Genomic DNA, 24,724 nt, shown 5'->3' on the forward strand with positions numbered 1-24,724 from the left:
GACAGAGCTGGGATCTGAACCCAGACCTCTCTGACAGCAAAGCTGGTGATCTTTACCACTCTGTGGTATTATGAAGGCATTATGTGGCATAAGAAATAATACAGATTCTTATCAATAAGATGAGACAAATTCAGATTTAGAAGATAAATTACTGTTACTTGAGCTTTTATTGAACCAGCAATCAATTTAATAGAAAGTTATCCAGGGCCTAGCATGTGTAAAGCACGATGCTAGATGCTAGAGAGGGTATCAAGATCACCAACTGACAGAGCTAGTAAAATATATATAAAAATAACTTTTATACAAGACAGAATTCATTCACTCAGCAGACATTTATTTGGCACCATTGGTGTGCCAGGACTGGGCTAGACACTGAGAATCATCTATTTGTCAATTCCTCCTAAACTTTTGATCACCTACCATGTGCCAGGCACTGTTCTAGATGCTGGGACTATAGTAGAGAACAAAGTAGGCAAGGTCTATATTCTCATTCAATGTATATTCTAGTGGGAAGGAGACAGGCAATAAATAAGCAAGAAAAGACCTGCTCTGCAGAGAATTAAAATAGGATGACATGCAGAAAGTGACTGAATGGCTACATTAGATAGTAAAATTAGTAAGATTTTTTTTTTAGGTTTTTAAAAAAAAATTATTTTATTGAGGTCATATTGGTTTATAAAATTGTATAATTTCAATTGTACATTATTATATATCAGCTTCTGTATAGACTGCATTGTGCTTACCAGAAATAGTCTAGTTTTTAATCCATCACTGTACGTATGTGCCCCTTTACCCCTTTTGCCCACCCCTCACCCCCTTTTCCTCTGGTAACCACTAGTCTGTTCTCTTTATCCATGTGTTTATCTTCCATATATGATTGAAATCAAACGGTGTTTGCCTTTCTTTAGCTGGTTTATTTCACTTAATATAATACCCTCAAGATCCATCCATGTTGTTGAAAATGGGACGATTTTGTCTTTTTCGTGCTGGAGTAGTAGTCCATTGTATATATAAACCACATCTTTATCCTTTCATCTGTTGATGGGCACTTGGCTTACTTCCACGTGTTGGCTATTGTGAATAATGCTGCAGTGAACATACGGATGCATAAGTCTCTTTGAATTGTTGATTTCAAGTTCTTTGGGTAAATACCCAGTGGTGGAATAGCTGGATCATATGGTATTTCTATTTTTAATTTTTTGAGAAATATCCATACTGTTTTCCATAGTGGCTGCACCAGTTTGCATTCCTGACAGCAGTGTATGAGAGTTCCTTTTCTCCACATCCTCTCTAACATTTGTTCTTTTTGTCTTGTTAGTTATAGCCATTGTGATGCTTGTGAGGTGATATCTCATTGTAGTTTTAATTTGCATCTCCCTGATAATTATGATGTCGAACATCTTTTCATGTGCCTGTGGCCGTCTGTATATCTTCTTTGGAAAAATGTCTGTTTATCTCCTCTGCCCATTTTTTGATTGGGTTGTTTGTTTTTTTGTTGTAGAGTTGTATGAGTTCTTTATATATTTTGGAAATTAACCCCTTATCAGATATATGGTTTGCAAATATTTTCTCCTAGTTGGTGGGTTGTATTTTTGGTTTGTTCTTGGTTTCCTTTGCCTTGCAGAAGCTTTTTAGTCTGATGAAGCCCTTTTGTTTATTTTTTCTTTTGTTTCCCTTGCCTGAGAGACATGGTGTTTCAAAAGATGCTACTAAGACCAATGCCAAAGAGCGTATTGCCTGTATTTTCTTCTAGGAGTTTTATGGTTTCAGGTCTTACGTTCAAGACTTTAATCCATTTTGAGTTAATTTTTGTGTGGTCTAAGATAATGGTCTACTTTCATTCTTTTGCATGCAGCTGTCCAGTTTTCCCAACACCATTTATTGAAGAAACTTTCCTTTCTCCATTGTATGTTCTTGGCTTCTTTGTCAAAAATTAGCTGTCCATAAATGTGTGGTTTTATTTCTGGGCTTTCACTTGTCTTCCAATGATGTGTGTGTCTGTTTTTGTACCAGTACCATGCTGTTTTGATTACTAGAGCTTTGTAGTATATTTTGAAGCCAGGAATTTTGTTGCCTTCAGCTTTGTTCTTTTTTTCTCAGGACTACTTTAGCTACTTGGGGTCTTTTGTTGTTCTATATAAATTTTAGGATTCTTTGTTCTATTTTCTATGAAGAATGTCTATGGGATTCTTTTTTTTTTTTTTTTTTTTTGAGGAAGATTACCCCTGAGCTACCATCTGCTGCCAATCCTCCTCTTTTTGCTGAGAAAGACTGGCCCTGAGCTAACATCCGTGCCCATCTTCCTCCACTTTATATGTGGGACGTCTACCACAGCATGGCTTGCCAAGCAGTGCCATGTCCACACCCAGGATCCGAACTGGAGAACCCTGGGCTGCCGAAGCGGGACATGCAAACTTAACTGCTGTGCCACCAGGCTGGCCCCCCGTCTATGGGATTCTGATTGGGATTGCATTGAATCTGTAGATTGCTTTAGGTAATATGGACATTTTAACTTCTTTATTCTTCCAGTCCATGAGCATGGAATATCTTTCCATTTCTTTATGTCTTCTTTGATTTTTTTCAATAATGTCTTGTAGTTTTAAGTGTATAGGTCTTTCACCTCCTTGTTTAAATTTATTCCTGGATATTTGATTCTTCTTGTAGCGATTGTAAATGAATTGTATTCTTGACTTCTTTTTCTGCTACTTCGTTTTTAGTGTATAGAAATGCAACTGATTTTTCTAAGTTGATTTTGTACCCTGCAACTTTGCTGTAGTTGTTGATTATTTCTAGTAGTTTTCTGGTGGATTCTGTAGGTTTTTCTATGTATAGAATCATGTCATTTGCAAACAGCAAGAGTTTTACTTCTTTCTTTCCAGTTTGGATAACTTTTATTTGTTTTTCTTGCCTAATTGATCTGGCCAAAACCTCCAATACTATGTTGATTAGGAGTGGCGAGAGTGGGCACCCTTGTCCTGTTCTTGTTCTCAGAGGGATGGCTTTCAGTTTTTCACTGTTAAGTATGATGTTGGCTATGAGTTTGTCATATATGGCCTTTATTATGTTACTTTCCTTCTATAGCCATTTTATTGAGAATTTTTATCAAATATCGATGTTAGGTCTTGTCAAATGCTTTCTCTGAATCTATTGAGATGATCATGTGGTTTTTATTCTTCATTTTGTTAATGTGGTATATCACATTGATTTGTGGATGTTGAACCATCCCTGTATCCTTGGTAGAAATCCCACTTGGTCATGGTGTATGGTCCTTTTAATGTATTGCTGTATTCAATTTGCCAATATTTTGTTGAGGATTTTTGTATCTATGTTCATCAGTGATATTGGCCTGTAATTTTCCTTCTTTGTGTTGTCCTTGTCTGGTTTGGTATTAGGGTAAGGTTGGCCTCATAGAATGAGTTAGGAAGCATTCCACTTTCTTCAGTTTTTTGGAGTGGTTTGAGAAGGATAAGTATTAATTCTTCTTTGAATATTTGGTAGAATTCTCCAGAGAAGCTATCTGGCCCTGGACTTTTGTTTTTTGGGAGGTTTTTGATTGTTCTTTTTATCTCTTTACTTGTGATTGTTCTATTCAGATTCTCTGTTTCTTCTTGATTCAGTTTTGGGAGATCATATGAGTCTAAGAATTTATCTGTTTCTTCTAGGTTATCCAATTTGTTGGCATATAGTTTTTCATAGTATTCTCTTATATTCCTTTGTGTTTCTGTGATATCCATTGTATTGTCTCCCCCCCTTTTTTTTTTTTGTTGAGGAAGATTGACCTTGAGCTAACATCTGTTGCCAATCTTCCTCTTTTTGCCGAGGAGCATTGTCCCTGAGCTAACATCTGTGCCAATCTTCCTCTACGTTTTGTATGTAGGTTGTTGCCACAGCTTGGCTTGATGAGTGGTGTAGGTCCACACCTGGGATCCGAACCCCTGAACCCTGGGCTGCTGAAGCAGAGTGTGCAAACTTAACAACTGCTCCACTGGGCTGGCCCCTGCTTGCTCTTTCTTTTTTTTTGGTGAGGACTGTTGGCCCTGAGGTAACATCTATTGCCAATCTTCCTCTTTTTGCTTGAGGAAGATTGTTGCTGAGCTAACATCTCGACCAGTCTTCCTCTATTTTTTGTATGTGGGACGCCACCATAGCTTGGCTTGAGGAGCGTGTATAGGTCTGTGCCTGGGATCTGAACCCGTGAACCCTGGGCCACCGAAGCAGAGCATATGAACCTAACCATGATGCCACCATGCTGGCCCCTCTCTCCTCTTTCATTTTTAATTTTGTTTATTTGTGTCTTCTCTCTTTTTTTATTAGTGAGTGTGGCTAAGGGTTTGTCAATTTTGTTTCTCTTCTCAAAGAACCAGCTCTTAGTTTCGTTCATCCTTTCTATTATTTTTTTTTTAAAGATTTTATTTTTTCCTTTTTCTCCCCAAAGCCCCCCGGTACATAGTTGTATATTCTCCATTGTGGGTTCTTCTACTTGTGGCATGTGGGATGCTGCCTCAGTGTGGTTTGATGAGCAGTGCCATGTCTGCACCCAGGATTTGAACTAATGAAACACTGGGCCACCTGCAGTGGAGCACGTGAACTTAACCTCTTGGCCATGGGGCCAGCCCCCTTTCTATTATTTTTTAATCTCTCTTTCATTTATTTCTTGCATAATTTTTATTATTTCCCTCCTTCTGCTGACTTTGGGCTTTTTTTGTTCTTTTTCTAGTTCTGGTATGTGTAGTTTAAGATTACTTATTTGAGCTTTGTTGTCTTTGTTGAGGTAGGCCTCCACTGCTATAAATTTCCCTCTTAGGACCACTTTTGCTGCATACCATAAGAGTTGGTGTGTTGTGTTTTCATTTTCATTTGTCTCCTGTTATTTTTTGATTTCTCCTTTGATTTCTTCTTTGATCCAATCATTGTTCAGTACCATGTTGTTTAGTCTACACATGTTTTTGACTTTCCCAGCTTTTTTCTTGTGATTGATTTCAAGTTTCATAGCGTTGTGGTCAGAAAATATGCTTGATATGATTTAAGTCTTCTTAAATTTATTGAGGCTTGCTTTGTTACCCAATATAAGGTCTTTCTTTGAGAGTGTTCCATGTGCCCTTGAGAAGAATCTGTATTCTGCTCTTTTTGGATGGCATGTTCTACATATATCTATTAAGTCTGCCTGATCTAGTATTTCATTTAAAGCCACTGTTTCCTTGTTGACTTTCTGTCTAGATGGTCTATCCATTGAAGTAAGTGGGGTGTTGAGGTCCCCTACTATTATTGTGTTGCTGTCAATTTCTCCCTTTAGGTCTGGTAATAGTTACTTTACATACTTTGTTGCTCCTGTGTTAGGTGCATATATATTCATAAGTATGTCCTCTTGATGGAAAGTCACTTTTATCATTATATACTGCCCTTCTGTCTCTCATTGTCTTTTTTATCCTGAAGTCTGCTTTGTCTGAAATAAATATGGCAACACTTGCCTTCTTTTGCTTGCCATTTGCTTGGAGTATTGTCTTCCATCCCTTCACTCTGAGTCTATGTTTGTCTTTAGAGTTGAGATATGTTTCTTGGAAGCAGCATATTGTTTGGTCTTTCTTTTTAATCCATCCAGCTCCTCTCTGTCTTTTGATTGGAGAATTCAGTGCATTTATATTTAGAGTGATTACTGATCTGTGAGGTCTTAATACTGCCATTTTATCTCATTTTCTGTTTTTCTATATTTCTTTCTTTTCCTTTGTATTTCTGACTGCCGTTTCCTTTTGGTGGTTTTCTGCTATGGTTTTCTCAGTTTTCTCTTCATTTATGATTTGTGGCTCTGCTCTGATTTTTCTCTAGTGGTTACCATGAGGTTTGCATAAAAGATCACGTAGATGAGAGATAGTCCATTTTCCGATAGCCTCTTATCTCCATTAGCCTAAGCAGGTTCCATCCCTTTCTTCCTCCCATTCTGAGTTATTGTTCTCACAAATTATTCTTTTTTATGTTGTGAGTTTGTGACTAAATGGAAGTGTTTATACTTTTCTTTGATTCTTTCCTTCCCTTTATCTTTTATGTTATAATTGTTTGTTAACCTCTTCTGATAGAGAGATGCAATTTTCTGATTTTGTCTGTCAATTTATCTCCTTGCTCCAAGCTTTGTAAACCTTTGCTTTTTGTTTCAGGTAGGAGGGTTTCCTTCATCATTTTTTATAAGGTAAGTGATGAACTCCCTCAGCTTTTGTTTATCTGGGAAAGCTTTTATTTCTCCATCGTATCTGAAGGATAGTTTCACTGGATAGAGTATTCTTGGCTGACAGTTACTGTCTTTCAGTATTTTGAATATATCATTCCATTCTCTCCTAGCCTCTAGAGTTTCTGCTGAGAAATCCACTGAAGCCTGATAGGGGTTCCTTTGTAGGTTATTTTCTTCTGCCTTGCTGTGCTTAATATCTTTTCTTTTCATTGACTTTTGCTGGTTGTACTATTATATGCTTTGGAGGTCTTTTTGCATTGATCTAATTAGGAGTTCTGTTGGCTTCATGTGCTTGTAAGTCCAGTTCTTTCCTCAGGTTTGGGAAGTTCTCAGCTATTATTTCTTTGAACAAACACTGCTCCTTTCTCCCACTCTTCTTCCTCTGGAATACCTATAATCCTTATATTGATTTTCCTAATTGAGTCAGATATTTCTTGAAGAATTTCTTCATTTAAAAAAAACCCAGGGGCTGGCCCGGTGGTACAGCAGTTAAGTGCGCATGTTCTGCTTCAGCAGCCTGGGATTTGCCAGTTCAAATCCTGGGTGTGGACATGGCAATGCTTGGTACGCCATGCTGTGGTAGGCATCCCACATATAAAGTGGAGGAAGAAGGGCATGGATGTTAGCTCAGGGTCAGTCTTCCTCAGCAAAAAGAGGAGGATTGGCAGCAGTTAGCTCAGGGTTAGTCTTCCTCAAAAAACAAAAAATAAAAACAAAATCAAACCCAAAAAAGAACCCAGTTCTCTCTCCTCCTCCACCTGAAGTATTTCTGTATTTCTCTCCTCTAATTCACTAATTCTGTGCTGCATAAATTCAGCTCTGTTTTTTATGGTTTCTAGATTATTTTTTTATCTCATTAATTGTGTTTTTCATCTCCAGAATTTCTGTTTGCTTTTCTTTTTAGAGCTTCAATCCCTTTGGTGAAGTATTCCTTCTGCTCATTAACTTTATTCCTGAGCTCCTTGAACTGTCTTTCTGAGTTTTCTTATAACTCATTGAGCTTCTTTACGACAAGTATTTTGAGTTTTCTGTCATTTAGATTGTAAACTTCTGTGACTTCACAATTGGTTTTTGGAGACTTCATTTTCCTACCTCTCTGAAGTGTTACTGTAGTTATTAATGGTGTTTGATGAATTGATCCTTTGCTGGCTCATTTGTGGTAGTATCAGTTCACAGATTCCACCTGCCACCCCTGTCTGCAGGGCGGGAGCTGTGTTTTCTGATCCCACCTCGTCTGCTGGTAGCTGGGCCAGTGGGGCCACTCTGTGTTTGCATGGGCTGGCTGCAGCTGCTTTGCAGGTTGTGCTCATGTGGGTGGGGACTCTGCACTCTGTGGGTGGGTTGCGCACCACAGCTGGGCCTCTGTGCTCTGCTGGCAGGTCACTCTCGCATGGGCAAGGTCTCTGCACTCACTGGTAATTTCACCTGAGCTACAGCGCTAGGCAGGAGGGGCGCCTACGTGGGGGTTGAGCTGCTGTCACTTGATCGGAAGTGTTCCCATGGGCGGGGCCACTGAGGCACAGTGGCTGGTCCTGCAGGCCAGGCTGTCACTCTAAAAGCATTTGCACGTGGGCTGGGCTGCCCAGGCTTCCTCTCACAGTTGCACTTACCTGGCTCACTGCCGCCGGGGCAGAGGAGAAGTGCACTTCCCTATTTCCACTGCTTCCCAGGGATCCATTCCACCCACCTTCAGATGTGTGGCGGCATGGATATCTCAGGCATCCTGTTGTACTGTGTAGGGAATCCTCTCTTGATTAATGAATGTCTGTTTAGTTGTAACTTAAAGGGGAGAGAGAAAGGGAACAACTCACTCTGCCATGATGCTGACATCACTCAAGATTAGTAAGATTTGATCCTTGTCCAGGAGGAGACAGACATGTAAACAGCTAACTCCAGTATGATTCAATATGTGCAATGATCGATATATGAATCGAATGCTGTGGGTGAAGCCGACCATGGAGGGCCTTGCACATATGAGAGACTGAGGGATGACTATAAGCAGTGTGGTGACAGGACCAGATGTGTGTTTGGGATGGTAATTGTGGAGCAGTCTGAAGTATAGGCTAGACAGAGGAGAGACTGATGATGGGATGTGATAGTTACTCTCTGGAATTACAGTCCTAGACAAGTGCAGTGGGATGAGAGAGAAGGAAGTGTTACTTTTCATGGAGAGAATTAGCGAAGGCTTCCTCAGTGAGGCGATATTCAAACTTGTTCTTTAAACATGCACAGATGAAAGGGAGGGCATCTCATGGTTATATTACCATGGGAAAAAGTGGAAAGATCTAGCTTATTTTGGGAGTGGCTAGATTTATGAAGTGGCTGGAGCATAGGCTGTGTGAGAGAGAAAGCCATGGGAGGTTAGGCCTGATATACCAGGTTGCTTCAGGTAAGCAGAGCAAACCCACTGAAGGTTTTCAGTAGAGTGACTTAATCACAGCCTTAGGAATATTATTCTTGCAGTAGTGTGTAAGATAAATTGGAGTGGGGAGAGAGAGGTGGCTGAGAGATAATTCAGAAGACCATTGTGATGGCCCTGAGGTAATGGGGATCTGATACAGGGTAGTGGCCCTGGGCTGGATTACAGATGGTGGGAACCGTGTGTAGGTGGTAATAGTAAGGCAGACTACTGATTAGATGTGGGAAGTTGGTGAGAGGATGGAGAAAATTGATTCTAAGAATGTAAGCTCAGGTGATAATAGGAAACAGTTTTGCTTCCCTGGAGGAGGGCAAATATTTGTTCCTCTTGGAAAATCATGTAACTAACAATGTTTACTTTTTCACCTTGGCTTCTAGGAAGCACAGAATCAAATTCTCTGCTCAATTGTAGGATCTTATTGTCTCTGTATTTGAGTTCTATTCCAATATCTCTTATTCTAGCTACAGTCTTCATTTTCTTCTCTCTGCTTTCCTTTGTCATGATTTTTAGTTTTCTTCTTTAGTACATGCATTTCTCATAAGCCACCTCAAATTCTTTCTTGAGTGAGATGAAGCCTAAATAAATAATGCCGCTGTGCTGTTTACCATATGAATGAGATATACTTAGAGTGTTTTAGGTCAGTACATAAATACAAGGACTCATTATATTTTAAATTTATATCTTCTTTGTTCTCTATGAACTTTGTCTTCATTGATAGTTTTTAGGCAAATGGTACATATAATCATAGACTGTAAAACTAACTGAAAAATGATACAACAGCGAGAGCCAAGTTCATGAGTAAATATTTGCACATTGACCCTGTCCCCTCTGCTTCTTGCTCAGTTATTCATTTCCAGGTGTATGAATCTTCGCAATAAGAATCGGATTTTTTTTGTCAGTCATTCATAATTTCAATAGTTGATCCATGTGGAAACTTGGAGTCGAAGTTATTAATGGCCTGGGACTAATCGCTGGAATTTGAGCTACTGTGATCTAGTAATGCTTTTATTCCCAATCAATTTATGCAAACTCTATCTCAGAAGTCTGTGTAATATTTGTGGGTTGTTCACTGTTGAGCAATGAACAGATCACTGCTTAGGTAAAAAGAGTTGACCTCTTACTACCAATCGTTCGTAGATTTTGTTTTCTAAAGAAAAATCTTTTCTTTTTCATTCTGTGGAAGGAAACTTTTGCTTTCAGTGATCAGATGAGTAACTAGATTCTTTTATAACAAAAATCTTATAAATTAAAATAGCCAAATAAAGGGATATCTATTATTATTGGATTTGCCCTATATAATATAGCCTCTAGTAGAAGTTTTCTCCCAATTTTAAACTTGACAAAATGCCATGCTTCCCTCAAACTACCTTAGTTCTTCTAAAGTGGGAAGACTGCAAACCTGTGCAGATATAAATTTAAGTGGTACAAAAAACTTTGTAGAATCAAATGAATACCAAATGGGGTATTTTAGGAACTTTGTTTTAAAAATAGTAATTCCTAGATATAAGTCACTTTTGTTTGTTTCAGACTGGTGACCTACTTTCTATTTACATGAAGTGTCAAGTGTTGACTTCAAAATATCTTTGTGATTCAATTTGTATAAGAAAAAGTGAATTCAGTTAAATAACACAGTGGTGTTTGCTTATTTAGACCCCATCTCATTCCACAAAAAGAAATGCAGTCATTCTAAATGTGGCAGTAACGCTTCTGTACCTTTTCTGTGTGTGCCACACATAGGGAGTTTGCTGTCATGGTGTTGCTGAGGCCAGCTCTTCTGCCTCGTGTCCATGTTAAATTTCTTGGTTTTCATTAGAGCTTTTCAGCCCTGCTCAAACATATCATTGGTTATTGTAAAAAAAAAATCCTTAGGATTTTATTACATTTGACAGAATCTTCTATCAGGAACCATAGGCTGAATTTGTTTCTGATGTAAGTATCAAAAATAGTTGTTCTTTCTCTGAGCAACTGGTTTATTTTTACCCTGTGGACACTGAATCTTTTAGCAGATCGTGTTTCCCTCTGGGTGTTGGCTGCAGCAAAGCTGAGTCCCTCCCTCCCCACTCCTCCCCGTTAAATGTCTACAACACCTCTCCTCTGGCTCTCATTCTACCTTGTGGCTACAGTGATTGGTGCACTTATCTTTTTCTACTAGTTTAAAAGCTGTTTGAAGACAAGGAGTCTACTACTTTTCTTATATTCTTTACAGTGCTATCATAGTGCCTTGTACACATTTGGCACTCAAATAATGGCTGAATTGAGTATTCTTAGGCCATTCGAAAATAGCTCCATGTTGAGCCTTCCATGGTGATAAGGATAAGGAGAAAGAATTATGTAGTATGCCAGTGAAGGTTTTCAGATATGCTGAGGGTCACAGGGATTGTCTGTTGGAAAATGTGGTTCAATGAAAGGAGATGTTCCTAAGGATGAGAGAAGAATGTTGAATATAGGAGCCACATATGCTGTTTTCCGCTTTGTATCGTATCTAAACATATTGCTGTAACAAAGGGAGCCTGGCATCTCCTAACTTTGCTTCAGATAAGAAAGATTAGTTCTTTCCTCTCATAGAAAAAAGGTAAGAGGTTTGTTACGTGAGGAACAATTTAATCAGTGAAGGTTTAGAAGTTAGCTTTCAGATCTATGCATACAAATAGTGTAGATCACTGGGTAATGTCTAAAATAGTTGTACTATCATCTCTAAAATGTCTAAAAATAGTTGTAATAAAATGGTTGTGAGCCATAGCCAATGGTCCATGTATTCAACTGTTATTCTGTATGATTAAATTCCAGTACAACTAAAGAATCTAGACAGACCCATGGAATGAATTGTAATAGTATGTAACATGTGATCAAAACTCTTTGATAGGAAAGTCCATTGAAGTGAAAATGAACCTAGTTAACTGGAGGCAAAAGATCATCAACTTTAGACATTGAGTTGGTAATACTTTATAATGAAGTTCACAAAATCTATATTTGGTGTGTTGAGAAGGAGAAACTTTTTTTTTTTGAGGACGATTAGCCCTGAGCTAACATCTGCTGCCAACTGCCTTCTTTTTGCTGAGGAAGATTGGCCCTGAGCTAATATCCATGCCCATCTTCCTCTACTTTATGTGGGATGCCTGCCACAGCACGGCTTGACGAGTGACGTGTAGGTCCACACCCGGCATCTGTACTGGTGAACCCTGGGCCGCCAAAGCAGAATGTGCAAACTTGACTGCTGTGCCACTGTGCCAGCCCCAGAAACTTTTTTCTTTTTTTTAAAATTTAAATATGTTATATTTTATGAGTTATCACATGTTATTGGTAAATGTCATGATTCCAATAGTAAAACTTTAAATAATTAGTTGCTTGGAAACATACTAACAGAGAAAGAACTTCTCTGCATTGTACTTCTCTCTTTCTTCTCCTTTGAAAACCAAAGCATAAGATTTGTTTAATTAAAAAAACAAACCCCAAAAGCAAAAACTGTGCTTTCCAGGAATTTCATTTTTTTAAAACTTTGCTAAGTGTCTTAAAAGAATGTCTTTGAAGTAGTACGTAGTTGAAAATACGCCTTTAAGGATCCTTTATTGAATTAATGAAATACCAGTTATTTAGCATAATACTAATTCTATTATTTAGTTTCAAGTTTACTTCTAAACCATATTTTCTTCAAATGAAGCTTAAATAGTGTGTTTGACATACAAATATGTTCTAACTCTGCTAGGACCAAATGAAAAATCTAGACCTTAGTTTCTGGGTGTAACTAATGGGAATACCCATTCTATTAATGATAGAAGATTATGTTCTGTGAAGCTATGCACAAGTAATTAGAAGGGGGTGGCATGGCCTTGAAACACTGACTCTGGAGTCTGACTGCCTCATAGGGTTCCTATGAGGATTAAATGTTCATTATTCATGACAAGGATTTAGAAGAGTGTCTGGCACAAAGTAAGTGCTATGTAAGTGTTTGCTGTTTTTATTATTGCTATTATATAGCTTAAGCCATTTATCTATGTAATTAAAAAAAATTATTTTTATTGCTTCCAATAGGGTTTGAGGCTTCTCTGAACTGACTGATAGGGCTTCTGCTGTTAAAAGCTACAAAAAAGCTAAAGAGTTCTGCAGTCCTGTTTCCCTCTAAGATGACGTGAGCTGAACTCTGTGGTCCTCCATTTCCTCATCTGTAAGGGCACAGTACCATGGCGATGGATCGCTGATATCTCTTCAAGCCACAGCAATTGTGTGATGCTTTGTTCTTGCCTTCTGCTTATGCAAGAAGATTGAGATTGTGTCAAATTCCTTGATCTAGAATAGTAGAATTTTAGAAGTAGAAGGAGCATTAGCCAAATAGTACACTCTCTGGGGAACTTATCCCTTCTTTTAGCTTCAATTAGTGTTTTTGTTTTTTTTTAAGATTAGTATCAGTCTTTGTTTTTGCTTTTATCTTTTTTCCAAAGCACTTTTTACATTCTTTGTAATGTATTTATTTATAGCTTCACAAGCACAGAGATCTTTATCTTTTTTGTTCAGGTGCCTGCCGCATAGTAGATGCCAGGTAGGAGCTCAGTAAATATTGTCGGACAATTGAATGAACCTTAAGTTGCCTAGTGAACATTTCTGTTAATTGATCACATATGATTGTCTTCTAAAACAGCTCTGCTTCGTGATTTCCTTATTTGCACCAATGATACTACTTTCATGTTACCGAGAGCAAAATCCTAGAGGAGTTGGCAGCCACACCTGGGAAAGAGAAAATTAGATGATTTTTCAGGGGGATTTAGACAGTCGCTCCCACCAAGGCTCTAGGTGCAGAAATAGTGACAGTACGTTTTCACACAGGTGGGTGGGCCTGAATCTTCTCAAACAGAGCCTTATGAGCCAGAACTAGAGGTAACTGCCTAACTGCCCAGGACATCAATTCACGTTGCCTAAACTTTTTACTAAATCATAGCTTCTACTGGGTCAATATTCCTAATATGCTCCCTTTGTCATGCTTGTCCCTTCGGAGCTTCCTTGTTGCTTCTAAACAAAGTCCCAACTCTGCAGCCTAGCATCTGGTGAAAGCTCATAAGACTTTCCAGTTTTGTCTCACACTAGTGCTCCTTGTTAGTTCTCTACTCAGCTGAGGCCTCTTCCTTAGTGTCTCCTAAAGCATTCCGTTCTTGCTTTGAAGTCCCGCTGTTCACCCTGTGCTGTCGTTCATCGTGTGGTAGGTTTTCCTTCTTCTTCACCCATCCGAATCTATCTTACTTAATCGACTAGGGAAGCTTTTCAGCCCTTACTCACATGAAGCCCTCTGTATCATGTTTTTGGGCTCCCAAATTCTGCATTATCCTTAAATAGTCCATTTGCATATTTATTACCTTTATGACAGTCTTTTTGAGGGAAGGGACCAATGGAATAATGGATTTGGGGGTTAGGAAATGAATCACAAATCTTAGCTGAAGCAAAACCTGCGTAACTGTGGTACAAAACTGACTTCATGTAAGTGTGTTCACCAGCTTGTGATGAAGTGTTCAAGGGCTTTAGAAAATGCTAAGATCGAGTCCTTCCTACTTGGTTTTGGCGTTAAAATGTCCTTTAAAAAAATTAAATGATGGTAATAATATCTAATAATAGTAATGGCTTTAAAAGTATTATCCTTACTTGGAAAAATACAAAGTTGGCCATTGAATTGGTCGTGTGTGTGCACACGTGCGTGCGTATATATGTAATTTTACTGGTTTGTGAAATCAGGAAGTCTAGGAAAGACTAGTCTTGGTGGCTGCTAATCATGGAAGCATACATACCCCCTCCCTTTACCTTCCACCTGGTGGCCTTTCCCTCCCCTGCTCAATCACACTGTATGCATTTTTTAGGGTTTCAGACATTGGCTTAAGGTTCTCAGGCTGTGGTTTGACTCTGCAGAATGCATGAAAGTTACCTTCCAAATATGCAAAAGACTTTCCTTCTCTTTCTTGAACTTCAAAGAATATTTTTTCTTATTCAGTGCAGATTAATCTAGACAATGGCATTCCATGCCCTTTCCAAGTAAATCAGCTTTATTCATATCATCAAAAGAGAAATTTTGCATGGCTTTCTAATTTTTCAGGCTGATTGAAAAACTCAGTGAGGGTACAGAAGACGTTAATTTGTTCGTTTTCTTTCCAAAATCTTGAACTATTTATTTTCTTTTTCCATATTGTAAAGCAAGTTAACATTCTCCTCCTTTTTCCCATTGTTCCACAATTTCAAGTTTTCATTGAATATGCTATATGTTTACTCTTGGATTTTGACATTTTAATTATTAGGAGTATTTGATCACATTTAATCTTAATAATATTCAACAATACCACACAGCTCACATCGGTGCCAATGCTGACAGAATGACAGGTAGTGCGAGCCAATATTGTGTTTTGCACAGCTGGTTGGTGAAGGGAAAGGCAGTGTGTTATCACGTTAGAGCAGACGCAATGTGGTATCTCTTGGTTACTGTGCAGTTCCAGACAATAGATACCTACTGTTTTAGTCAGAGTGTGTTGGTTGCAAAGAACAGAAAGCCATTCAAGTTAACTTAAATAAAATAACCTTCAAAACGTAGGATTTAACGGCCAATCTCAGTGACACCAGTGGACCCGTTAGGGACTATGGCATGGGCTAAAAGTTAACAATCGTGGTCACATTGCCTCCTCTCTCTTTCTGTCTTTTTCTGCTTCTCTATTCCGTTCTCCTTTATATGGGCCAAAATATTTATACCTGCCAGCAATGACATGATCTTTTGGTTTTGGGCCATGTTAGAGCATATATTTCTCATAAGTCAGATTCTCAGAAGCAACAACTTGATTGGCTTAATTCAGCCTATGGATCTATTCCCTCTGGATCAGATAGTACCCTGGGTTCACTGACCTGTTGAGGTTGGGGTTGGGGTTGGGGAAGACTTATCGTGGTACAGATCGGGCAGCTTTTAATTGGATATTGCACCTCCTGCATTGATTCTTTGTTTCTAATCTATTCTTTCATATTTTCTATCCTTTTGTCTTTTCGTTACACTTTCTGAGAGATTTCCTCATTGTTATTTTATAGTACACTTTTACTGAATTTTTATTTTGGTAATCATATTTTCAAAAATGTTTTGTATGTTCTTTATTGTTCTCTAAGCATTTTATTTTCATTGTCTCGTTTTTGTTTAATGGTTATTGTATCTTCTTGCGTCTTTGAGTTGTATTAGCATCATTTCTCTTTCTTTTTGGTGAGGAAGATTGTCCCTGAGCTAACATCTGTTGCCAATCCTCCTCTTTTTGCTTGAGGAAGATTGTCTCTGAGCTGACATCTGTGCCAATCTTCCCCTGCTTTTTGTATGTGGGACACTGCCACAGCATGGCTTGATGAGCAGTGTGTAGTGTAGGTCTGTGCTTGGGATCTGAACCTGTGAACCCTGGGCTGTTGAATCAGGATGCGTGAACTTAATTGCTCTACCACAGGCCTGGCCCCTAGAATTATGTCTTTTTAAATTGCTTGTCTGTTTCCTGAATTAACTGTTTCTCTCACTGTCAGTTTTTACCCCCCTCTTGTTAGTGATTTCCCTTGTAGGGTTGGCTGCCTGTGTGTTCATAATTAAGAATGGAGGACTGGAGAGAGTTTGCTCCACTATTTTTTTTTTTGCTGAGGAAGATTCACCCTGAGCTCTAACATCTGTTGCCAATCTTCTTCTTTTTGTATGTGAGCCACCGTGACAGCATGACCACTGACAGTTGAGTGGTGTAAGTCTGTGCCTGGGAACTGAACCTGGGGCTGCTGAAGTGGCATGTGCCGAACTTAACCACTAGGTCGCTGGGGCTGGCCTATCCTCCACTATTTTAAAAAGATCTGTATGTAGAGATTCCCAGCCCCCCACCAGCTGCATCTCTCCCTGAGTAGCAATTCCAAATAGAGCTCAGTGTGTGTGTGTAGGGTACTGGGTTGTCTGCTGGCCAGCTTTGCTTCACCCTAAAAGGGCCCTAATGAGGAGGATTTACTCTGAGGGACCAAAATATACATCGGAAGCCTTCACAAACCGTCTCTTGCTCCCTGCCATCACGATTGGTTCCTTTAGAGGTGAACCCCTAGATGTTTTGTCTGTCATTCCACTCGGCAAAAGCTGCCCGAAGGCTGTGTTCGAGGGTAGGGGAGTTGGGGCGGGAGTGCTAACTGTCATCACTTCGCCCCCCTGTTCCGGCCCCCTGTCATCCTCCCTACTCTGTGACACCTGTTGACTCTGAGCCATGAGCCTCCCTGGGATTCTCTTGAGCAGATTGCCTCCTGTGTGGCCCCTGGGCAGCAGCTTTGTCCTCACTGCTCATCTGTCAGCTCATTCTCATTTCCTGTTCTGTCTTCCAGAAATTTGTTGAAATCTCTTGTCCATTTAAAATTCTCTTCCAGCCAACTCTTTTTAATCTTATAGAATTCTTCTGTTTTTGTCTTCTGATACTTTCACATCATTAGGGATTCAGGAGGGACAACCATGCCATGGACCGTCTTGAAATTGAAGCCTCATCAGGTTGTTCTTTTAAAAAATAGCATTTGGTTTTTGGCTTTAATTTTACTTTTTAAAATGAGAGATATATCATACATACACACTCACAAATAAAAAAATATGTATCAGTGTATGTTTAAAGTAAAATAATAAAATGAACACTGGTACCTACTAGCTTTGAGAAATGGAATATTATATTTTTAGTACCTTAGAAACTTCTGTATGTCCTTCCTTGATTGCCTCTTCTTCATCCTCTCTGCCTCTTGTGGTGACCATTATACTTCATTTTTTAGTCATTCCCTTGCTTTTTAAAAAATGGATTTGCCTTATGTGTTGGTTAATTCTCTAAAAGTATATTGGTTAATTTTAGCTGCTTTTGTTCTTTTAATTAGAATCATATATAACATGTACTCTTTGGTACCTTCCTGTTTTTACTCAAGAATATGTGTTTGAGATTCATCCATGTTTATTCATGAAACTATATTTTATTTATTTTACTGCTGTATAGCATTGCATTGTAGGAATATACAACATTTCATTATCTTTTCTAATGCTGGTGAACATTTGTGTTGTCGTGTAACTTTTTGCAATCATGAGAAAGATTGGTATGAATGTAGTTCCTGTTGCACATATGCCAGAGTTTCTCTAATGTATAAACCTAGGAGTGGAATTGCTGGGTCATAGAGTATACGTATGTTTTTCTGAGGAAGATTGACCCTGAGCTAGCATCTGCCGCCAATTCTCCTCTTTTTGCTGAGGATGACTGACCCTGAGCTAACATCTGTGCCTGTCTTCCTCTACTTTATATGTGGGATGCCCACCACAGCATGGCTTGACAGTGGTGCATACATCCGTGCCTGGGATCAGAACTGGCGAACCCTGGGCTGCTGAAGTGGAGCATGGGCACTTACCTGCTATGCCACTGGGCTGGCCCCTACACGTGTTTAGTTTTACGAAGCAGTGACTACTGTTTGCCAGACTGGTGTACCAATATGTACTACACTGGTGTATGAAGTTGCCTGTTGCTCAGCAACACTTGATGTGATCAGATTTTTAAATTTTTGCGTGTTCGGTGGTTGTGAAATCATATCTTGTGTATTTTTAAATTGAGATTTAGGAGCCGGCCCTGTGGCCGAGTGGTTAAGTTTGCGCGCTCCACTTCGGTGGCCCAGGGTTTCACTGGTTCGAATCCTGGGCGCAGACCTGGCATCACTCATTGGGCCATGCTGAGGCTGCGTCCCACATGTTACAACTAGAAGGACCCACAACTGAAAAAAAATACACAACCCTGTGCCAGGGGGCTTTGGGGAGAAAAAGGAAAAATAAAATCTTAAAAAAAAAAATTGAAATGTAATTTATGGGTAGTAGGATTTAATATTGTGACTTTAACTTTCATTTTTCTGATTATTAATGAACAAATTAATAGACTGTATAATAAAAAAATGTATCATTTTAAACTTTTTTTTTTTGGTGAGGAAGATTGGCCCTGAGCTAACATCTGTTGCCAATCCTCCTCTTTTTTTACTTGAGGAAGATTTTTGCTGAGCTAACATCTTTGCCAGTCTTACTCTATTTTGTATGTGGGATGCTGTCACGGCATGGCTTGATGAACAGTGTGTAGGTCTGTGCCCAGGACCTGAACCTGTGAACACCGGGCCACTGAAGTGGAACAAGTGAACTTAACCACTACACCACTGGACTGGCCCCCGTTTTAACCATTTTTAAGTGCACAGTTCAGTGGCATTAAGTACATTCACATTGTTGTGCAACCATCACTACCATGCATCTCCAGAACTTTTACCATCTTGCAAAACTCTATACTCTGTTCTCCCTTCCCCCCAGCCCCTGGCAACCACCATTCTACTTTCTGTCTCTATAAATTTGACTACTCTAGGTACCTCATATATGTGAAATCAAATGACTAAATAATATTCCATTGTATGTGTGTATCACATTTTGTTTATCAGTTCATCCACCGGTGGAGATTTGGGTTGCTTCCACCTTTTGACTATTGTGAATAATGGTGCTATGAACATGGGTATACAAATCTCTCTTCAAGATCCTGCTTTCAGTTCTTTTGGGTGTATATCTAGAAATGGAATTGGTGGATCATATGGTAATTCTATTAATTAATATCTAATTAATTTTTTGCAGAACCACCATACTATTTTCCCTAGCAGCTGCACCATTTTACATTCCCACCAGCAGTGCACAAGGGTTCCAGTTTCTCCGCATCCTTGCCAACAGTTGTTATTTTCTATTTTCTTGATAGTAGAAATGGGATTACTGGGAATTAAGGCTTTCAGATATAATGTAGTTCTCTTTTGGTTTTGTCATGGGAAGGTAGTGATACAATATAGCTTTTTAATTATCAGAGGGTTAAGTCAAAGAGAGTTGATTCTCAAAGGGTTGTGATGTGGCATTCATATGCTTTTTTTTTTTTTTTTTTTTTGCTGAGGAAGATTAGTCCTAAGCTAACATCTGTGCCAGTCTTCCTCTACTTTATATGTCTGTCGCCACCACAGCATGGCTTGATGAGTGGTGCAGGTCCACACCCAGGATCTGAACCCATGAACCTGGGCCGCTGAAGCAGAGCGTGCCAGACTTAACCACGAGGCCGTGGGGTGGGTCCCTCATATATCTCTTGATTCAGTCATATCACCCTGGAGCGTCACTGAGAAGCATTGGAGTTATTGGTGTGAAAGACTGGCAGCCATTCTTTTCCTTATTTGGGCAAGGAACTTTGTTCCTAGGTAACTTTGGGTCTGCTTGTGTGATACAGGACCAGCTCTGCCAAAACGCAGGCATTTCTCACTACAAAGACTCTGTGAAATGACTCTGTTGCAGAAGTAAAGAGGCTAGTAAGTTTGTTACCTTTTTCCCCCAGGGCAATTTTCACTTCCTAAGTGTTTACAGCTTTGTTTGTTTAAAAACACTTGCGTACCTAACAGTTACAGGCTAGTGAAGAAAATGGAGCAAGTTAGGCAAATTAGGACTCAGAAATCTGGAGCACAGGTTGTAGAGAAATACAGGAAACTGAGAGATGCACAGGAGCTTCCCGAAGGGCATTTTTGAAATCATGAAAGAGTTATATGTTTGACCATTAAGGTTGCATTACAACTTCCTGAAAGATTAGAGTCATCCCCTAACTTAGTTTGTGGGTGAAAATGGGAAATTTTACGTGGCTTTATTTTTTCTTTGCTTGTCCACTTGTGTGGATTTCCCTTCACTCCAAGAGCAGTTCTTGGTGGCTTGCAAGGGCAGAACAAAACTCATTCTTTACTGTGGTTTGAGACAGACAGAGCCATCCCTCTCACTGGGAGGTCAAAGCCCAGTCACCACCCCTCCTCCATTTTGCCATTCTAAACTACAACTTGTGTAGATGATAATTTGACTCAGAAGCAGCTCAGTTTAACAATCGCGGGTACATAGGGCTAAGGATTAACAGCAGCATCACGGTACCCGGTAAAATTAATTTTACACATACAATTCATATTTTTCTTTGTGCAATTTGTACACCCACTGGTTGGAGAATTCACAATAAATATAATTAAAGCTATTGAAGCCGAAGAATATAAGGATGTTTCCTCTATTATTAGCCAGTCTTCAGCGTCACTGAAATAATAGCGCTTTGTCTAAGAACCCTGAAAACTCTGCCAGTGCTTTTTATAGGCTTTGTAAACTGAGATAACCACTGCTGTCACTAAAGGAGGGCAGGTCGTCCCCCAGCAGGGATCAGCTACTCTTTTGCCTCATACGGTTTGCTGATTTAATTCTCTTTGGAATAGTAAAGCTGGATTAAGAGTCCCCAGCTAATGTCACATGTCTTTCCATGGGAATGGTGACAAGGAGCCGGAGTGGGCTTCATTGCTGTCTTGAGATGTGGCACCTCCCAGGTCTGTTTCTCTCTGCATGTTCAGAGCTGACTCAGGGAGAAGGCTCTTCTTCCTTCAGTGCTTTGGGTGTTTTCTGAAAGCGTTCCCATCAGTAGCCCTGATCTGGGTCAGTGGGACTGCATCTCAGTCTTTGTTACTACACAATACAGCGCTGCCTCTAAAGGCAAAGAAGCAGCAGGCTGGGTTCACCTTACTTTTAATTAATTGATTGACGAGTTGTTTCATTTATGTTTAACAAATAGATATCAGAAGTCTGCTGTATGTTGAGAGAGCTGTGCTAAACTCTGTAGAGGTTTATAAAACAAATGTAAAATGTAGTTCCTATTGCAAGTAGTCTGGAGTATAAGATAGAAGGAGCGCTAGAGAACACGCCCAGCTGGCAGCAGAAAGGACTGCATTGTGTGGTACAGAGCTTAAGTGCTCTGGCACTCTAGGGAGGAGAGTTGGTCACTAACCTCCCAGAAGAGGAAATGAAGGCAAAGCAAATGAGGAATATCAGAGAGAGCTACTTCCTGTACTTTGACTCCTGACTCCTTAAGGGGCTCCGCCCTTTAGAAAATATACGCTGCTCCTCCAAAAGTAGTTAGGTACAGTATTGTTATTGTATTGTAAAATTTTCATCTGATAATGAAAGTAACTTTTTTCTAGAGCAGAAGACTTAGAAAACACACACATAGACGTGAAAAAAGAATCACCTATGTTCTTGCCACCTAGAAGTAATCATGACTAACATTCTGGGATAGCCCTTATTTTTTTTCTATTTAAATGACTTTAATTATATTTACTTTGGATTCTCAGACCAGAGGGCGTACAGATTCCATGAAGAATAAATATGAGTTGGATTCATACAAGATCATTGTATTGTTTATTGTGATAACTTGTCTACCTTATATTTGATTATTTTGAAAATCTTTTGTAAACTTTGAAAAAAGCCCATAGGTTTTCATTTTAGAGTATTTGAAAACAAATGTCTTTATTTTAAAGAGACTATTTTCAATGGATAGATTTTTGGGAACAATAGAAGGAGATGGAGATTTTCTAATAAAGAGAATTATGGTTGTTTAATTTTATGATATCAAATCTGTAATAGGTAAATATCTTCACAGTCTTATAGTGTTTAATTTTTTGTACTTTTTATAATTTTTTCCCCAGAAATGATGTATGTTATTAAGAAGGTGTATATATATGTGTTTCTTAATTATTAGTTATGACTTTTTGTTATTAATGGAAAATCTGTATAGACTAAGTTAGTAAGAAAATAAAAATACTAAATATCAGACAACTTAATTTTTCGATATGTATGAAGCTATTGGTGAATTTAAGACCTTGACCACTGACAGGTGCATTTGGAACAAGAAATTACTGGACACTGGCCTTCTGCACTCAGAGAAGAGCCTGGCTTTTGAAGTATATTCTCCGATCTGCCATTATTATATTTGGTCTGTCCATCTTGTGCCAGACCAGGACAGTGGGATTCCATGTTTTAGAAGAACCTCACAAATTCTCCATGTCTTGGATGTTGTTGCTGACCATAAAACTACAAAGTAGCTACGTTTATGCCTTTTTTCCCTGCCTGTCACATGTATGCCTTTTGACTGATTGAGAGGTCTTAACCTTTTTGGAAATTGGTGGCTGCTTGCTATGGTTTTTAAAAAGGCATTGTTTTCAGTATAATGTCTGGCTGCCCTAGTTCTGTAATGTCTTTGTTAAAAAAAACCCCACAACAACAGAATCCATTGTAGCTGTGAGAACTTGTGTTTGGTGGGGAAGGAGTGTCAGAAACTCAGGGACCAGACAGGTAGAATAATGAAAATGTAAGATTATAAGGCAGAGTGGTGAGGAATGTGACAGACTGGAGAATGCTTACCTCTCCAAAAGTAATAAAAAAACAAAAATCAAAATATATTGTGACAGCCAAACAGAAAGTGTGAATTTAGCCTGAAGCCTACCAGTTTATGCCAGTTATCCCTGTAGTAATAACGGTAGTAGAGTAGTAGTTTAGTGATAGTAAAACTAGCTAACATTTTTTGAGAACTTGCTGTGTGCCTGGCATATGCGTTATCTCAGTCTGTCTTCACAGTAAAAGTAGATACTATTATTATCCCCATCAGTTAGAGAGAAAACCGAAGCTTAGAGAGGTTAATTCGCCCATGTCACAGAGATGGTAAATAGCAGAGTCAAAGCTAGATTTGTCTGACTGTGGATTTTAGGCCACAGAACTTCGAATTGCATTGGGTAGGAAGAAAATTGTCACTCAGTGGTTAAGCTGCTCAGAGTGTTGGTATGGACCAGCTTTGTGGCCTTGGAGGAAGCAGCCAGGCCTGGGATAAAGGGCAGTGTTTTAGTCCTAGAGGAAGAGGAAACAGCAGGATCAGGTCTGTTGCAGTGTGGACCAGCTCTCGAAGTCTTCACCAGGTGCCTTGGGAGGTGATTACCTTGGTACGGGATAAAGAAAGTAATAGTTCCTGTGAAGTGCAGAAGATGTGTGTGGGGTTAGAGGTGCGTGCAGTAGATAGGGGTGGAAAATCAGACTCAATGGAAGTTTCATAGGAACTTGGAGGTTTTGGCGGTTGTGAGTAAAGTCTACTGGGATATTTTGTATTCTTGGTTTCTTAACTGTGTATGAGGGAATATCTAGAACTGTAGAATAAAGAACTAAAACGTTCCGGGTCTGACATTTAATCCAGGGCTTCCTGTTACAATACACTTTAAAACTAAATGAGGTTTTAGTCTGGGTGGAGGGGACTGACTTCTCTGCTGTCTTTTGTTTGGTTATCTCAGGCTCCCTCTCACATGCCCCAGAACAGCTTTTCTGGGGCATAGTGGACCTCTGTCAGGATCACTGGCATTTCCCATAATATGTAGTAAAAAAGAGTCATAAAGGAAGTGTCCTCACAAACCTTTGGTTGAATTAACCAGCACAATGAAAATATTTGGCTGTTAACATAGCTCCTTTAAACAAACAAGTCACTGACTTGTTGCACATTCTAGTTCTCAAAGCCTCTCTGTCTAAGTGACTTTAACTCAAGGAAATGAAAAGTAAAGCCAAGCTATTCCTAACCAGCTGCACGTGAGCATGAACCCTAGGAAACACAGCAGCCTCTTTGAGAGGCCAGTTTGCATAAACCTCTCCGAATGCTAAAGAGAATTAAAAAAAGAGAAGTATACACACACACGAAAAAAATCAAAGGACTATATCGTGACTTTTTTCCTGAAAAATGTAAATACAAAAATATTTGAGAAGGTAAGATTGAATAATGGAATTTGCTTTCTGCAGCCTAGAGACTTAAATAGATACTGAAGGAGGTGGAAGCAAACTTAGCTGCAGGAAACCTGATACTGCTAGAAGAAGGAGGGTAGGGGTGGGACCAAAATAGAGCCTGAGTGGGTCCAGGGAAGCCCTTCTGTTGGATTGTTTCACTGGTTTGAAATGATCACTTTCCTAGAAGCAACAAGAAAAACTGGTCCAGTTTGTTTTCTGAGTTGGAGGAAAATACTTATGTAAGCAGCTCCTGGCTTTGCAGTGTTTTCCATCTGGAATATCATTTAAGAATTTGGCCAGATCTCAAGTGATTTATGTTTAGTAAATAAGATTATCTTCAGCTTCCTATTGTGAGAGAGCAAATGGTTTGGAGTTTAGTTGCTGCTTTTCAGCCTCTTTTAATTGCTTGTTCAAGGTAGTACTGCTTTAATCGCCGTTATTTATGTCTAGTGTCCGG

General features: G+C 39.2%; 1 protein-coding gene across 8 annotated transcripts in view; it reads left to right on the forward strand.

Annotated features, from left to right (window-relative positions):
- The window catches only part of FHIP1A (FHF complex subunit HOOK interacting protein 1A), a 222,239-nt gene that overhangs the window by 15,713 nt on the left and 181,802 nt on the right, over window positions 1–24,724 (forward strand). The window contains exon 1 of one of the 8 annotated variants that reach the window (XM_070504907.1): window positions 24,408–24,506. The exons of the other annotated variants lie outside the window; for them this stretch is intronic. The gene's annotated coding sequence lies outside the window, so the exon portion shown is untranslated. Of the gene's footprint in view, window positions 1–24,407; window positions 24,507–24,724 lie in introns of those variants that run through there. 8 annotated transcript variants of the gene reach the window in all.

The sequence above is a fragment of the Equus asinus genome, chromosome 3 (assembly GCF_041296235.1).
Source record: "Equus asinus isolate D_3611 breed Donkey chromosome 3, EquAss-T2T_v2, whole genome shotgun sequence".
Classification (NCBI taxonomy): Eukaryota; Metazoa; Chordata; class Mammalia; order Perissodactyla; family Equidae; genus Equus; species Equus asinus.